General features: G+C 47.1%; 1 pseudogene; it reads right to left on the bottom strand.

Moving 5' to 3' along the window:
• Positions 1-18,379, bottom strand: part of LOC119354056 — a 175,530-nt pseudogene that overhangs the window by 138,731 nt on the left and 18,420 nt on the right.

An 18,379-nucleotide genomic window follows, 5' to 3' on the forward strand; every position in this document is an offset into this window, starting at 1 on the left:
GTGGTGATGAGGTGATCAACCGAGTAATGACGCGCGGGGCGGCCGAGTGGTGATGAGGTGACCAACCAAATGACGACGCGCGGGGCAGCCAAATGGTGATGAGGTGACGAAGCAAGTGACGACGCGCGGGGCGGCCGAGTGTTGAAGACACATCCAGCGGAGTGGCGACGCACGTAGTGACCGAGTGAAGTAGACGCTTCCCGCAGAATGACGACGCTCGGGATGTCCGAGTGATGTAGAGGTCTCCCGCGGAGTGATGATGCGCGGGGCGTCCGAGTGAAATAGACGCGTCCCGTAGAGTGACGATGCGCGGGGCATCCGAGTAAAGTAGACGCATCCCGCGGAGTGACCATGGCGGGGCATCCGAGTGAAGTAGACACATCCCGCGAAGTGATGACGCGCGGCGTGCCCGTGTGAAGTAGACGCGTCTCACGAAGTGACTATGCGCGAGGCGTCCAAGTAAAGTAGAGGCTTTCCACGGAGTGGCGACGTTGCGGTAGTCCGAAAAAAGTAGACGCGTCCCGCGAAGTGATTATGTGCGGGACATCCGAGTAAAGTAGACGTGTCCCGTGAAATAACGACGCACGACGCGCTTGTGTGAAGTAAATGTGTCTCGCGGAGCGACGACACTTGGGACATCTGAATAATGTAGACACGTCTAGCGAAGTGGGTCACACGGAGCGTGTGAGTTATCCAACGCTCGTCCGAGTGCATAGAACATGATCTGTACGTCATGCATGTCCGAGTGGTGTGCCTCAACCCGTCCGAGTGAAAAATACGCAGGAGACCTGCAGATACTCAGTTCTACTAGGTCGGTGAAACTCGGAGGTCATGGCAAAGCATTAATGCTAATTACGTGAGTTTCGAAAGTGTGGCAACAGTAAATGGTATTGGCATGCAATGATGGTTGCATGCTACCAATCAAGTCCCCATTCAGTGCTGACTGAGCCTAACCGATCCATTGGCTGCAATCACGACGTGTATTGGCTGCAGGGCTCGGGAGCCTAACCGATCCCGTGTACTTTCTCCCTCCGCGAATAAGGGGTGTTTGTTTTTAGAGACTTTTTTTGTAGGGACTAGAAAAAGTCTCTTTTAGAGACTTTGGTGGTGTTTGGTTATCTAGTCCTAAGATTTTTTTTAGTCCCAACTAAAAAGTCTCTAGTTCTTAAAAAGTCCCTTCCTGTTTGTTTCCAGAGACTAAAAAGTCTCTAGTCCCTTCCTAGAGGTTATTAAATGACCATGTTGTCTCTAGTATATAGAAAAATAACAATTGAACAATACCATGGGGTGGCGGGCCAATAGGTGCATGAAGGGGTATTGTTGGAAAAGTCCAAAAAAGACTCTTCTTGAGAGTCTTTTTCATTTAGTCCCAAATGCCTAGTTTAGTCCCTAAAAATTCTCTCCCGTTTGATAAAAAAAGTCTCTAAGAGGGACTTTTTCTAGTCTCTACACAAAAAAGCCCCTGGAAACAAACACCCCGTTATTTACCAAACGGGAGGGACTTTTTAGGGACTAAACCAGGCATTTGGGACTAAATGAAGAAGACTCTCAAGAAAAGTCTTTTTAGGACTTTTTGGGACTTCTCCATAATGCTCCTCCATGCACCCATTGGCCCGCCACCCCATGGTGTTGTTTGATTGTTATTTTTTTATATACTAGGGGCAACATGGTTATTTAATAATCTCTAGGAAGGGACTAGTGACTTTTTAGTCTCTGGAAACAAACAGGGATGGACTTTTTAGGGACTAGGGACTTTTTAGTTGAGACTAGAAAAAGTCCTAGGACTAGAGAACCAAACACCACCTAAGTATACTTCTAGCTTTTGTTTTAGGTCAAAGTTTTAAAACTTTGACCAACTTTATAGGGAAAAGTACTAGCATTTATGACACTAAATTAATATCACTAGATCTATTTCGAAATGTACTTTCATAGTATACCAATTTGATGGCATATACTCCCTCTGTCTAGGTGTGTAAGTCACCTTACGAAAATCAAATAATCCCAAAACACTTAGGCACGGTACGTTAACTTACTTCTTGTTTCTTATTTCATGACATCAACCAATAAGAGATGTGAACTGTGCATGCTTTGAATGACTTGAAACTACCAAATATGACATGCAGTGGTTAGTTCATTGCATGTAATGCTATTAATTAGCAAAAAGGCATTAAGTTCTCTTGTTTTCCCATTCGCCTAGTTCGCGGTGCACAACCTAAGATGACTTAGGCTGGTCATAGTGGAGAATAACTTAGACTAGTGTCATGCATATGACACTAGTCTAAATTACTACCTTCATAGTGCAAAATAACATAGAAGTAGTGTCATGCACTAGTGCAGAACCGGGCAATAGCACCGGTTCATAAGGCCCTTTAGTGCCGATTTGGTAACCGGCGCTAAAGTGTAGGCACTAAAGCCCCCCCCCCCCTTAGTACCGGTTCAGCATGAACCGGTGCTAAAGGGCAACCACGTGGCACGAGCCAGCTTCGGGGGCAGGGAGCCCTTTAGTACCGGTTGGTGTCACCAACCGGTATTAAAAGGTTGGGGGGTTTGGGTTTATGATTTCTTTTTCATTTAATTTTGTGTTTTCCATTTAATTCTTTTTCGTTTGCTGGTATTTTACGATACTACATATTGTACACGTTATGCATATATATAAATAGAATTTCTAGTAGAACCGATCATTATATATATATCATCGAATGTCTCACAACCACCATTAATTAATTCACACATGTATATATAAATACACAATTTCTCCTAATTGGTGCCTTCGGAGCCAGTGGCATTAGCCTAATTGGTGCCTTCGGAGCACGATAACAATTGGAAGTGGTTTCATGGGGGCAGTAGCGGGTAATAGTATTCTCCTTTGGGATCTATGACCTGGTCGAGCAAAAATCCCGCTATTTTTTGTTGAATTGCTTCTATGCGCTCCTCTGTTAGGAGCTTCTCCCGCACCTCTCTGAACTGTTAAGAAGGAGATCAATATGCATGTGTATTAGTTGTGTGACTAGATATCGATAATGGTGTAAAAATTGTGAATAGTGTTCTGACAAACGTACCCACTCCTGTCTTTGAGATTTGCTCCTTTCGGACGCCATCATGTGAATGTTCTCGCAAACGTAGTATGCACACAGATTATTCCCCGGCGCCTGCTTCAGGGGTTTAGGGCCTTTACGAGAATGGAATTTGATCAGATAATAATTAATCAAGCATGATAATTAAAGAGATGGCAGCTAGCTAGTACTACTTAATTACTTACCTGGGGTCGATACCATTTCAGATTTTGTTTCCATGGGCCTGGAGTGACCCTGATGAACTTTGCCCAAGCCCTGCCTACCGACAAAGAAAATGAATAAATGGGTTATTAAATAGTTGTTATCAAGAAATGACGAACTAATTAAATAGTCCAAGATATAGTTAATAATGATTGAAATTACATGTTGACTATCCCCTTCACGATGGTGTAGTCACTTGCTTTCTTAAGTAGTGAGTCTAGTACTTCAACTGTTCCTTCATCAACTTTAATGATTAACAAGATCCAGTGAAATATGCATGCACACACATTTGCATGTCTTAATTAAGCGGGCATATGTAAGCAAAAACATGTAGCTAGCTAGTAGGCAAAAACAGAATTTGTAATACAAGACAGTGTGACTCACTCAAAGTTGTAAGGAAGTAGTATATCTTCATTGTATTTGAGGTGCTTGAAGAACTCTAGCATGCTTTCCTCTACATTTTTTTCGTAATATGAATCTATTTTCCATGTGTATTCATTAATGGTATTTGGGTCAACGAACCCAATGTCATAGTGTCCACCTTTTTTCATTTCATAAATCTTCATCCTGCATAATACCATAGAAAAGAATATTGCATAATACCACAAAAAAGAATATAGTGAGGATAATTATAGGTAATGATTGATCAAAATGATCACTATAGCTAGCTTGAGACTTAAATTACAGAAAGAAATCACTTATAGACAATAGCAACTGACGATAGATTTGTCGAGTGCGTCTTGATTGTATAGCTGAAATAGTTCTGAATACTCAATGGTCACAGCTTTCTCATGGTAGTAATGATCCTTCTTGACATTCACCATGAGGGACTCTCGATTGGAAATCTTGGTAATGTCCATGTACCATTGATGCAATTCACACATTCTCGTTGGGAGCTTATTGACCTCGTCTGGCTCGACCAAAGGTTGGCCCCGGACATATTTCCGTCTTATTTCCTCCTCTCTAGTCGGAGACATGGGCTCGATATTGAGGAGTTGTCCAACAGTGATCCCGATTGTTTCAGCCTGCGCAATATGCTCCTCGGTTATTACCACATCGCCCACCCCGGGAACGTTAACGGTTTGCCCACAATAATATTGGGCGCGCCTACTCTCATGTGTTGTTGGCACAACAAGCGGGGGGGTTGATTGCGCCGCCTGTTCTCCCAGCTGGGGAACGGTTTTACCGCTCCTTTTGCCAGCTGATTTGCTCGAGCTCGAGCTCGCCTCTTTCTGTAGACGTGCTCGATTTAACTTCTTGATGTGGCGCTCATAGTCCGTGTCAACAGGCTTGGGAGCTGGTGCTCTAAGCCATACGAATGAAGTGGTCAATCTTTTCCACAGGCACTTTCTCCCTTGGCGGCGGTGGCGGTTTCGGTGCAAAATGGGCTTCCACCTCGGCCTTTGATATGGCTGCGTTTTCCTCCTCAGACTTGTCGTAAGGCCTCTACGGAAGAGGCGTGAGGCTTGGACCATATTGAAATCGCTTGCCTCCGCCTGTACCTCCAGTACTACCTCGACTTGTACCACTACGCACCATAGCTGAGGCGGCTCTCTTCCGTGATTGCTGAGGCGGCGAAGACGGCTGACGTGGCTGAGTTGGAGGAGGAGGAGTGGCCTGAAGCTATGCCGGACTTGGAGGAGGAGTGGCCTGACGCTTTGCTGGACTTGGAGGAGGAGGAGTGGCCTAACGCTTTGCTGGACTTGGAGGAGGAGGAGTGGCCTGAAGCTGTGCCGGACTTAGAGGAGGAGTGGCCTGACGCGTTGGTGAACTTGGAGGAGCGGGAGTCTGCTGACTCGATGGCAGACTTCGACGAGGAGTCGGATGACGCGGTGTCGGTGGCCTTCGAAAGATGATGCAATCCTTTCTCCATAGGATGATACGATGGTTGGCCTCTCCCAATGTGTGCTCATCGTCACCTCCAGGAATGTCAAGCTCTAGCCCCGAATATTGGTCAACCACCTCATCAATCAAGACACGAGCATAGCCCGCTGGAATCGGGTTGCAATGGAAGGTTGCCTCGGGGGGATTTGTAAAAGCAAGGGCGTCTGCCACCTTCATGGATATGTTCTTCATTTTGAAGTGTAGCTCGCAGTTAGTGTTCTCCATGATGTCATGCACTGGGTAGCTATCTAGCAATGCGTCGCCCGGGGCGGAACCCACGCTGCTTCTCGGCATGGATGGGACGGTGCTATCCAATGGTGGATCATCCGCTAGCTGCTGAGACTCCCTTTGCTGGCTAAGTGAGTCGATCTGCTCCTACTGCCGCTGGAATTTGACTGCCAAGTCCGCATGCGCTGATTCTAGGCCTTGAAGGCGTTCATAGTCTAGCTTCCTCTGCTCCTCCTCCATCTTCCTCTTCTTCTCCTCCGCAATCTTCTTTCTCGCACGGGGTTCTATAGTCGGCCTTCCAGCCCGAAAACCCCTCATACCACGGAATAGCGCCTATGCCTCGTGTTCTTCCCATGTGTTCAGGATTTCCCAGGGCACGCGTAAGCTCGTCGTTCTCTCTGTTGGGCTCGAACACCCCCGATCGAGCCTCTTCTATTGCAACAAGTAGCTTATCTTCGGCTCCGTCTAGACATGCCTTCTTCAAAACTTTGCCTGTCTTCGGGTCCAACTCCCCCCATGCGCATAGAACCAAGTCCTGCACCTGGGGGGCCAGCTCAATGTTTCTAGAGTGACACCTGCATCCAGCATCTCTTTCTCAAACTTATCCCACTTAGGCATTCCCACCGCATAGCCACCTGGCCCCAGCTTATGGAACTTATCCTTTTTTGCGGCATTGGCCTTGTTTATTCTCGACCATTCCTTAGATAATTACGAATCCTTGAATTTCACGAAATCGTCCTAGTGAGCACTTTGCTTCTCTAGTGTTCCCTCGAATACTGGAGTCTTCCTTCCTCCCTTAACGTACTTGGCCCATTCACGAATCTTGTGGTTCTTGAATGCAACCGCCATCTTCCTAAGAGCAGCGTCCTTGACTTTCTCCACATCTGCATTTGTGAAATGATCTGGTAGGGTGAAATGTTCCATGAGCGTTTCCCAAAGCAGAAGTTTTTGTTTGTCGTCGACAAAAGTAACTCCTAGACGTGGCTTTGCTGGCTCTCTCCATTCTTGAAGGGACATCGGGAGTTGGTCCTTCATAAGAACTCCGCACTGACGAATGAACTTGTCCGCAATCTTCTTAGGCGCTAATGGTTCGCCATTAGGTTTGATGGCCTCGATATTGTACTTTACACTCTCCTTCAACTTTTTGTTCGGGCCTCGTTTCCTGTTGCCTGAAGATTTGCCCGATCCGGATGGCTGAAAGAAGAAAGATCGATTCGTTAATATATCTTCAAGTCATTTAAAACATGTGATGATCACCAAATGCCTGCTTATATAAATATATATACCTCGCCGGTCTTTGTTGTTTCAAGATCAACATTTTCTTCGTCATGTTCATAGTTCATGACTTCATCAATTCGGTCGTCGCGATCGAATATCATATCACCCTCCCCGGTGTTGTTTAGATATTCGGAGCCGTCATAATCTTCTTCATTCTGATCATCATCTGGCCCGCGAGGATTGCGTATGATATTGAACAGGGCCTCTTCTCCCTCTCTGCCAGTATTGTCCGCCATAGGTTTTGTTTAACTAATCCAAAAGAAATATATTCAAATTACAATGCATGGATGCAATCAATTAATAAGGAAAAACTGAATCAATCATAGTACATAATAAGCATCATCGAATATAATCTCGAATACGTCGTCTCGAATAATAGACATAATCTCAAATACATCGTCTCGAATAATATATATAATCTCGAATAAATCATCTCGAATATTATATATCGAATACATCACTAGCTAGCTAGCTAGCTAATAAAGATCGAATACTAGAGAGTAATCTAGGCGGTGGACAACCAAAGTGAAGGAACCATCACTAGATCATAGCTCGGGTGATCTCCCCGAAGAACCTGCCAGGTATTGGAGAACCTGACGTCCATAGCAGCCATGTAGCGATGGACGTGCTCGTCCTCCTCCCTGACATGGCGACGTACCACCTCCGGCAGGGCCGGCTCCCTCCGCACAGAAAGTGGCCCACGCGAATGCCACCAAAGGAGATGAGGGTCGACGACGGGACCTGGGGCCGGGTTCCTCACCAAGCGTCGCGCCCCTGAACGTAGCACCTCCCAGTGCCAGCCCGGCGGAGCCCAGTCCCGGAAATGGGTCCTCTGAAGCAGGACGTTGTCGCGAACGGGTCAACGGCGAGGATGCGGACCGGGCATCATCGACAACAAATACTATATGCCGCGAAAGTAAAGTAACATTTTTTAAATGATGGATTGTGATTTCATATATGCAAATTCTAAATTTTATAACTAAAACTAACATTTCTAATATTTCTATAACTAAAACTAACATTTCTAATATTTCTATAACTAAAAAACATTTCTATATAACTAACATTTCTATGTAACTAACATTTCTAATATAACTAACATTTCTATATAACTAACATTTCTATATAACTAACATTTCTATAAATAAAACTAACATTTCTAATAATTCTATATAACTAAAACTAACATTTCTAATAATTCTATATAACTAACATTTCTAATAACTATAACCAAAACTAATATTGTGTGTGTGTGTGGTTGGCGGCCGAGGCAGGAGCTCACCGGTGAGGCGCGACGACGATGGGCGGCGACGGGGACGGGGCGGCGACGACGGGGACGGGGCGGCGACGACGGGGACGGGGCGGCGACGATGGGGACGGGGACGGGCCGGGCGGAGACGACGGGAGGACGGGGCGGGGCGTGGCGATGGGGCGCGGCGCGGCGACAGGGACGGCGACGGGGGCGGCGGCGAGGGGCGGCGGCGACGGGGCAGGGGAGAAAGAAGCAGGGAGAGATGAGAAACTGACAATTTTTTGAAGTGTTTTCTTATATAGAACCCACCTTTAGTACCGGTTGGAGCCACCAACCGGTACTAAAGGTCTGTTTTGGCCAGGCGAAGCGGAGGGAACCGCACCCCCTTTAGTACCAGGTCGTGGAGCCAACCGGTACTAAAGGCCCCCCCTTTAGTACCGGTTGGAGCCACGACCCGGTACTAAAGGATGTGCGCTGCCAGGCGAGGGGCGCAAAAGTTTAGTCCCACCTCGCTAGCCGAGGGGCACTCGCACCTGCTTATAAGCCCCGCCGTCGCTGCTGTCTCGAGCTCCTCTCTTAAGCAGGCCTTCTAGGCCTACCTGTGCTGCGATGCCCTGTTGGGCCTACTGGGCTAGCGGGCCTGCATCCTGGCCCAACTAGAATTTGGGTTTCTAGTCGTATGCAGGCTGATGTGGCCCAGTAGGTGGGCTTTTTTCCTTATTTTTTGCTTTATTTATTTTTGTTTTATTTATTTTTGAGTTGTTTTTGCTGTATTTAGAGTTTCTTTGTGAATATTTTTGCTTTAGGTACAAAAAATTACAAACTTTCTGTTAGTACCGGTAGTTTACAAATTTGAATAGTTTAAATTTTGAATTATTTGAAATTTGTGTGAATCACTAGTTTGTGAATAACTTAACTTTGAAAATAGATTTTTCAGTGATTCTTTTTTCTTATGTTTAATATTAGTGTGTTTTATCATTATATTCAATTTGGTAATGCTTAGTTATTTAAAAAATGAAATGCCTTTGTAACGGATGAGTTTTAGTCCGAAACCCTGATACTTCGAAAGAGATTGTCCATTTTGTACACGAAGTGCATCCAGTTTTTGCGGTAACCCTCTCTACTTTTTGCACATGCTATGTGGGTGAAATTATGATACCATGCCAACTTTTAACCTTTTCTGAGTTCATTTGAAATGCTTTTCAATTTCAGGGTCATTTAGCTGAAAAAATCAGTAAATGCATGAAAGAATTTGCTTGCACATAAAATTTCTTCGCGTTTCAAATGCCAAAACACATAACTAGCTACCCTAACTATTATAGAGATTCCCTCCTAGGTGTGAAACACAGAAGAAAGTGATGATAGTGAAGCCGATCACATCCCAGATCTTTCGGTGTGAAACTTTTTCTTTGCGTTTGTCCCTTTGCATCGTAGCCATGGAAAATCTTCATCATTTAACTGGATGCTCAGGTCAATATTCACTGTGAATGGAGAAATTTCATCAAACTTTTCATAATCTCTTGACATGTCTGTCTTGTCATCCACTCCCACGATGTTTCTATTCCCAGAAAGAACTATGTGCCGCTTTGGCTCATTGTACGATGCATTCGCTTCCTTATCTTTTCTTTTTCTCGGTTTGGTAGACATGTCCTTCACATAGAAAACCTGTGCCACATCATTGGCTAGGACGAATGGTTCGTCTGCATACGCAAGATTGTTGAGATCCACTATTGTCATTCCATACTGCGGGTCTTCCGTTACCCCGCCTCGTGTCATATTGACCCATTTGCACCGAAACAAAGGGACCTTCAAACCACGTCGATAGTCAAGTTCACATATGTCTTGTATATAACCATAATATGTTTCCTTTCCCGTCTTGGTTTCTGCATCAAAGCAGACACCACTATTTTGGTTGGTGCTCTTCTTATCTTGGGCGATCGTGTAAAATGTATTACCATTTATCTCGTACCCTTTGAAAGTCATTATATTCGAAGATGGTAACTGGGACAGCAAGTACAGGTCATCTTCAATAGAGGCGTCATGCATGGTACGTGACTGCAACCAGCTGGCGAAACTCTTGGTTTGTTCATGTGTAATCCAGTCATTAGACCGCTCCGGGTGTTTGGAGCGTAGCAAATTCTTGTGTTCATCCATATACGAAGCCACCAAGGCGGAATTCTGTAGAACTGTGTAGTGTGCTTCAGTGGGAGAATGTACGTCCATACATATTATTTGTTCCCCTCCTAGCGTGGCTTTTCCGTCCAGTCTGCCCTTATGCCGCGATTCAGGAACACCAATCGGCTTAAGGTCAGGAATAAAGTCAATACAAAACTCAATGACCTCCTCATTTTCATGGCCCTTGGAGATGCTTCCTTCTGGCCTAGCACGGTTGTGAACATATTTCTTTAAGACTCCCATGAACCTCTCAAAGGGGAACATATTGTGTAGAAATACAGGACCCAAAACGTTAATCTCTTCACATAGGTGAACTAGGACGTGCGTCATGATGTTGAAGAAGGATGGTGGGAACACCAACTCGAAACTGACAAGACATTGCACCAAATCATTCTCTAACCTTGGTATGATTTCTGGATCGATTACCTTCTGAGAGATTGCATTCAGGAATGCACATAGCTTCACAATGGCTAATCGAACGTTTTCCGGTAGAAGCCCCCTCAATGCAACCGGAAGCAGTTGTGTCATAATTGCGTGGCAGTCATGAGACTTTAGGTTCTGGAACTTTTTCTCTGCCATGTTTATTATTCCCTTTATATTCGACGAGAAGCCAGACGGTACCTTAATACTGAGCAGGCATTCAAAGAAGATTTCCTTCTCTTCTTTGGTAAGAGCGTAGCTTGCATGACCCTGATGTATGTCGTCTTTTCCGTGCATACGTTGCTGGTCCTCCTGTGCCTCAGGTGTATCTTTTGTCTTCCCATACACGCCCAAGAAGCCAAGCAGGGTCACACAAAGATTCTTCGTCACGTGATGCACGTCGATTGCGGAGCGGACCTCTAGGTCTTTCCAATAGGGCAGGTCCCAAAATATAGATTTCTTCTTCCACATGGGTGTGCGTCCTTCAGCGTCATTCGGAACAGGTTGTCCACCAGGACCCTTTCCAAAGACCACCTTCAAATCCTTGACCATATCATGTACATCAGCACCAGTACGGTGGCGAGGCTTCGTCCGGTGATCCGCCTCACCTTTGAAATGCTTGCCTTTCTTTCTTACGGGATGCCTGCTCGGAAGAAATCGACGACGTCCCAGGTACACATTCTTCTTACAATTAGCCAAATATATATTGTTGCTATCGTCCAAACAGTGCGTGCATGCGCGGTATCCCTTGTTTGTCTGTCCTGAAAGGTTACTGAGAGCAGGCCAATCATTGATGGTCACGAACAGCAACGCCTTTAGTTCAAATTCTTCCCCCATGTGCTCATCCCACGCACATACACCTGTTCCATTCCACAGTTGTAAGAGTTCTTCAACTAATGGCCTTAGGTACACATCGATGTCGTTGCCGGGTTGCTTAGGGCCTTGGATGAGCACTGGCATCATAATGAACTTCCGCTTCATGCACAACCAAGGAGGAAGGTTATACAAACATAGAGTCACAAGCCAGGTGCTATGGTTGCTGCTCTGCTCCCCAAAAGGATTAATGCCATCTGTGCTTAGACCAAACCATACGTTCCTTGCGTCATCTGCAAACTCCTTCCCGTACTTTCTTTCAATTTTTCTCCACTGCGACCCGTCGGCGGGTACTCTCAACTTTCCATCTTTCTTACGGTCTTCTCTGTGCCATTGCATCGCCTTGGCATACTCTTTGTTTTGGAACAAACGTTTCAACTGTGGTATTATAGGAGCATACCACATCACCTTGGCAGGAATCTTCTTCCTGGGGCGCTCGCCCTCGACATCACCAGGGTCATCGCGGCTGATCTTATAGCGCAATGCACCACATACTGGGCAAGCGTTCAAATCCTCGTACTCACCGCGGTAGAGGATGCAATCATTAGGGCATGCATGTATCTTCTGCACCTCTAACCCTAGAGGGCAGACAACCTTCTTTGCTTCGTACGTACTCCCGGGCAATTCATTGTCCTTTGGAAGCATATTCTTTATCATTACCAGCAACTTTCCAAATCCCTTGTCAGATACACCATTCTCTGCCTTCCATCGTAGCAATTCCATTGTGGTGCCCAGCTTTTTCTTGTCACCTATGCAATTCGGGTACAACAATTTTTTGTGATCCTCTAACATGCGCTGCAACTTCTTCTTCTCCAAATCACTTGCGCAGTTTCTCTTTGCATCGGCAATGGCCCGGCCTAGATCATTGTGACGCCCCAAGACCGGAGCTTCAGATGCCTTCCAGGGTTTCCGGGTTTCATTGTGTGTTTTGTTTGGTTCGTTGCATTCATCATTGCATCATCTGCATTGCGTCATGTCATCATGCCATCATCTCATAAATCTTTTGCAACTCAAATAAATAAACCATATGGATTTTCAGTCCATTTAAACCGAGGGAATTCACATGGTGATTCTCTTTATAACATATCCTCTCGATATTTAGAGAGCTATAGTAAATATTCCAATTATTTGGATTTACCGCAAACACACTTGCAAAATATCCCAATGCCTTTGTTATCTTAAGTCTTGGACTCCAACCTTGTCATATTTTCGTTCATCTTATTCCGGTGCTCCACCAAAAACCTCAACATTTTTGGACCCCCCTATCACCTACTTCATATGCAAAACCATTTGAATTAAATTCAAATGAGTTCGATGCAAACTTCACCCACGTGTTCATTTCCATTTTTCTTGGATCAGGCTCATTTTTGCGAGTCTGAGAAAATTTACTTCCTGCCCAAACTCCACTGTTATCCCTCTCGACATTTCTTCCAAGTTTGGGTTTTCTTTGAAATCATTAAAGAGAGAGAGAGAGAGTTTGAGGCAGAGGAGAGCCTGCCCAACTTGGGCCTCCTACCTCCCCGCACTAGGCCCAGCCAGGGCCGGCAGTGCAGCCAGGCCAACTTCCCACGCCGGCCCAACCTCCCTGGCCCACTCCCTCCTAAAACCTAACCCTCTGGTCGATCCTCTCTCCCCTCCTCCTCATTTTCCTCGAGCCGCCGCAAGAGAGGAGCAGTGCCCCACACGCTCGCCCCGATCCCATCTCTCCCTTCGTTCTCCTCCTGTGATCGCCGCCACCCACACGCACCAGGCACGGTCCCGCTCGGCCCCCCTCGTCCTCCTTCCGAAGGAGCCCTCACAGCCGTGCCTGGCCTTCTCCTCCAGCGCGCGCCTTCGCCTCCCAGCGCTCCAGCCCCGTCGCAAGCCCCTGCACCGCGTCGCGAGACTACCGCTACCTCTTCGCCTGCTTCCCCGGCACCCGCGTCCGACCTCTCCGGTCGCCTCCTCTGCGCCTCTAGCGTGCCATGGCCTCTTCTACCTCAGCGCCGCCCATGGCTGCCTTGCTGGCAAGCCCCACCGCCGCTCCGACCGGCGAATCCAGGCCGCCGAGCTTGCCTTGCCTCGCCTCCTGCATCCCGCGTGCCCCGCTGGGCGCGGGGGTTCCCATGTCCAGCGCCCCCTGCTCGCTCCGCCACGGCCTCCTCGACGTGGTTGAGCCCGACCATGACCCTCTCCACATGCCACCTAGGTCTCGACTCCTCCCTGTGGCATCGCGCGCCCGAAGCCTGATGTCTACTACATGACCTTCTTCTTGTAGACGTTGTTGGGCCTGCAAGTGCACAGGTTTGTAGGACAGTAGCAAATTTCCATCAAGTGGATGACCTAAGGTTTATCAATCCGTAGGAGGCGTAGGATGAAGATGGTCTCTCTCAAGCAACCCTGCAACCAAATAACAAAGAGTCTCTTGTGTCCCCAACACACCCAATACAATGGTAAATTGTATAGGTGCACTAGTTCGGCGAAGAGATGGTGATACAAGTGCAATATGGATAGTAGATAATAGTTTTTGTAATCTGAAATAATAAAAACAGCAAGGTAGCAAGTGATAAAAGTGAGCGTAAACGGTATTGCAATGATGGTAAACAAGGCCTAGGGTTCATACTTTCGCTAGCGTAAGTTCCCTCAACAATACTAACATAATTGGATCACATAACTATCCCTCAACATGCAACAAAGAGTCACTCCAAAGTCACTAATAGTGGAGAACGAACGAAGAGATTATGGTAGGGTACGAAGCCACCTCAAAGTTATTCTTTCCAATCAATCCGTTGGGCTATTCCTATAAGTGTCACAAATAGCCCTAGAGTTCATACTAGAATAACACCTTAAGATACAAATCAACCAAAACCCTAATGTCACCTAGATACTCCAATGTCACCTCAAGTATCCGTGGGTATGATTATACGATATGCATCACACAATCTCAGATTCATCTATTCAACCAACACAAAGGACCTCAAAGAGTGCCCCAAAGTTTCTACCGGAGAATCGCGATGAAAGCGTGTGCCAACCCCTATGCATAGGTTCATGAACACGCAAGTTGGTCACCTTAACATACATCAAGTGGCACGCGGTATCCCATTGTCACCCCAGATATCCACGGCAAGACATACATCAAGTGTTCTCAAATCTTTAAAGACTCAATCCGATAAGATTACTTCAAAGGGGAAACTCGATCCATTACAAGAGAGAAGAGGGGGGGAAGAAACATCATAGGATCCAAATATAATAGCAAAGCTCGCGATACATCAAGATCGTATCATCTCAAGAACACGAGAGAGAGAGAGAGAGAGAGAGAGAGAGAGAGATCAAACACATAGCTACTGGTACATACCCTCAGCTCCGTAGGGGAACTACTCCCTCCTCGTCATGGAGAGCACCGGGATGATGAAGATGGCCACGAAGAAGGATTGCCCCCTCCGGCAGGGTGCCGGAACGGGTCTAGATTGGTTTTCGGTGGCTACGGAGGCTTCTGGCGACGGAACTCCCGATCTATCTTGCGTTCTGGATGTTTTAGGTCACGTGGGTATATATGGGTGCAGGGAGGACGTCGGAGGAGCCACGGGGGTCCCACGAGACAGGGGGCGCGCCCTAGGGGGCACCCTCGTGAGCACCTCGTGTCTCCCCTGACGTGGGGTCCAAGTTCATCAGGTGTGTTTCCTTCCAAAAATAACTTCTCCAGTTGATTTCGTTCCGTTTCGACTCCGTCTGATATTCCTTTTCTTCGAAACACTGAAATAGGCATAAAACAGCAAATCTGGCCTGGGCCTCCGGTTAATAGGTTAGTCCCAAAAATAATATAAAAGTGGCTAATAAAGCCCAATATGGCCCAAAACAGTAGATAATATAGCATGGAGCAATCAAAAATTATAGATACGTTGGAGACGTATCAAGCATCCCCAAGCTTAATTCCTGCTCGTCCTCGAGTAGGTAAATGATAAAAAAGATAATTTTGATGTGGAATGCTAGTTGGCATAATTCCAATGTAATTCTTCTTAGTTGTGGCATGAATATTCAGATCCATAAGATTCAAGACAAAAGTTTATATTGACATAGAAACAATAATACTTCAAGCATACTAACAAAGCAATTATGTCTTCTCAAAATAACATGGCCAAAGAAAGTTATCCCTACAAAATCATATAGTCTGGCTATGCTCCATCTTCAACACACAAAGTATTTAAATCATGCACAACCCCGATGACAAGCCAAGCAATTGTTTCATACTTTTGATGTTCTCAAACTTTTTCAATCTTCACGCAATACATGAGCGTGAGCCATGGACATAGCACTATAGGTGGAATAGAATGGTGGTTGTGGAGAAGACAAAAAGGAGATGATAGTCTCACATCAGCCAGGCCAACCTCCCACGCCGGCCCAACCTCCCTGGCCCACTCCCTCCTAAAACCTAACCCTCTGGCTGATCCTCTCTCCCCTCCTCCTCGTTTTCCTAGCGCCGCCGCAAGAGAGGAGCAGTGCCCCACGCGCTCGCCCCGATCCCATCTCTCCCTTTGTTCTCCTCCCGTGAACGCCGCCACCCACACGCACCAGGCATGGTCCCGCTCGGTCCCCCTCGTCCTCCTTCCGAAGGAGCCCTCACTGTCGCGCCTGGCCTTCTCCTCTAGCGTGCGCCTTCGCCTCCCGGCGCTCCAGCCCTGCCGCAAGCCCCTGCACCGCGTCACGAGACTGCCGCTACCTGTTCGCCTGCTTCCCCGGCACCCACGTTCGACCTCTACGGTCGCCTCCTCCGCGCCTCCAGCATGCCATGGCCTCTTCTACCTCAGCGCCACCCATGGCTGCCTCGCTGGCAAGCCCCGCCGCCGCTCCGACCGGCGAATCCAGGCCGCCGAGCTCGCCTTGCCTCGCCTCCTGCATCCCGCGTGCCCCGCTGGGCGCGGGGGTTCCCATGTCCAGCGCCCCTTGCTCGCTCCGCCACGGCCTCCTCGACGTGGTTGAGCCCGACCACGACCCTCTCCACATGCCACCTAGGTCTCGCCTCCTCCCTGTGGCATCGCGTGCCCGAAGCCCAGGACCTCCTCCGCTTGCTGTTGCCATTGCTGTCAAGTCAGACGACTACCGAACAAAGATTACCACCAAGTTCCATCATTGAAGATTTTGTCAAGTTCCCCTAGTTTCGGCAAACACCACCCCGCAAGCACTAAGTACCACGACGGTCCTTGAAGAGTTCATATTCGAGAAGTCCTATGGTGCACTTGTACAACTACTTTGTCGAGACCGAGACCGGCAAGACCGATGACGCGGAAATGCCAAGTACCACTCATGTCGGCAAGACCCGCAAGTCGGACCCCGAACGATCGATGTCTCGTGGACCGTGTACAACTACCATCGCCTCGAAGACGTTGGAGTCATCAAGTACCTCTCCGAACGAACGTGAACGACTACCGTCGCAAGAACGGGACCGGAAAGTCCGAAGACCACAAGTACCACGACAGCGATGACATGAACGTCTGCGGAAATTCGTGCAATGATAAACATGTACCACTACCGCCGCCGAGATCGCGAGAACCTCTATCGTCGACCCTAGAGTGTGCAAGAACGACTACTTCCACTACCGCCATCGCGAGAACGTCTACTTCCTCTACCTTGCACCGAACGAGAACTGTCCCGCTTGCACGCTTCGAAGGTATAACCTCGAGACGACGTCCGTGAACAAATGCTTGTGAGGTTTGAGATGCTCGTGTTTGCACCGTGTACAAATTGTCACTCGTTTCCTTGTCGCCAACTCGTGGGACACCCGGAATCCGGGAGTGCCCCACCATCTTTTGCATGCATCCGCACACTTCTCCTTTGCTTCGGTATCTCAATCGAGTTGCCGGAACCGGAACACTGCCGTGGCATCGTTTTTGTTATCGTTGTCGTGGCACCCCTTTCGTTTCCGCCATGATGACAAATGCTTCATATAATGCTCTTGTCAACATTTTCATAAAACTTGCATAAACTTGCACATGTCATTCTCATCATGATAATAACATTTAAATGGTTAAAATTGTTGTTTGCTTTAAATTACTAATGCATATGGGGATTTACCGGGTTTGTTGTTTGTTATATCCGGCCCCATTTAAATTGTTTAGATGGTATAGTTTTGTTATGCTTCACCTCTTGCCATGTTAACCAACCTTTAATATTGTTGAGTACCTAACCGGGAGTGAACTAAATAATTGATGTGGTGTTCCGTCCATATGCAACTCGTTGCATATTGAGCTCCACTTAACTTGTAGTTTTGTTTGTGCCCTTTGCCATGCCATGCCTCATTAAACCGAACATGCATCTACTTGGTTGTGCATCATGTCATGCTTATGTGGTGGTTGTTTACTATGTTGTTTGCTTCTTTCTGGGTTGCTTCTCGCGTTAGCTTCGGTTTCGTTCCGGAGTTGTGAGGATTCGTTCGACTACGTCCGTTTGTCTTCTTCATGGACTCGTTCTTCTTCCTTGCGGGATCTTAGGCAAGATGACCATACCCTCTAAATCACTTCTATCTTTGCTTGCTAGTTGCGCGCTCTTTTGCTATGCCTATGCTGCGATACCTACCACTTGCTTATCATGCCTCCCATGTTGTTGAGCCAAGCCTCTAACCCACCTTGTCCTAGCAAACCGTTGTGTGGCTATGTTACCGCTTTGCTCAGCCCCTCTTATAGCGGTTGTTAGTTGCAGGTGAAGATTGGAGTATGTTCCTTGTTGGAACATGGATATTTGGTTGGGATATCACAATATCTCTTATTTAATTAATGCATCTATATACTTGGTAAAGGGTGGAAGGCTCGGCCTTATGCCTGGTGTTTTGTTCCACTCTTGTCATCCTAGTTTCCATCATATCGGTGTTATGTTCCCGGATTTTGCGTTCCTTACGCGGTTGGGTTATAATGGGAACCCCTTGACAGATCGCCTTGAATAAAACTCCTCCAGCAATGCCCAACATTGGTTTTACCATTCGCCACCTAGCCTTTTCTTTTCCCTTGGGAGTCGCGCTCCTGAG

Source organism: Triticum dicoccoides, chromosome 1A (genome assembly GCF_002162155.2).
Source record: "Triticum dicoccoides isolate Atlit2015 ecotype Zavitan chromosome 1A, WEW_v2.0, whole genome shotgun sequence".
NCBI classification, from domain to species: domain Eukaryota; kingdom Viridiplantae; phylum Streptophyta; class Magnoliopsida; order Poales; family Poaceae; genus Triticum; species Triticum dicoccoides.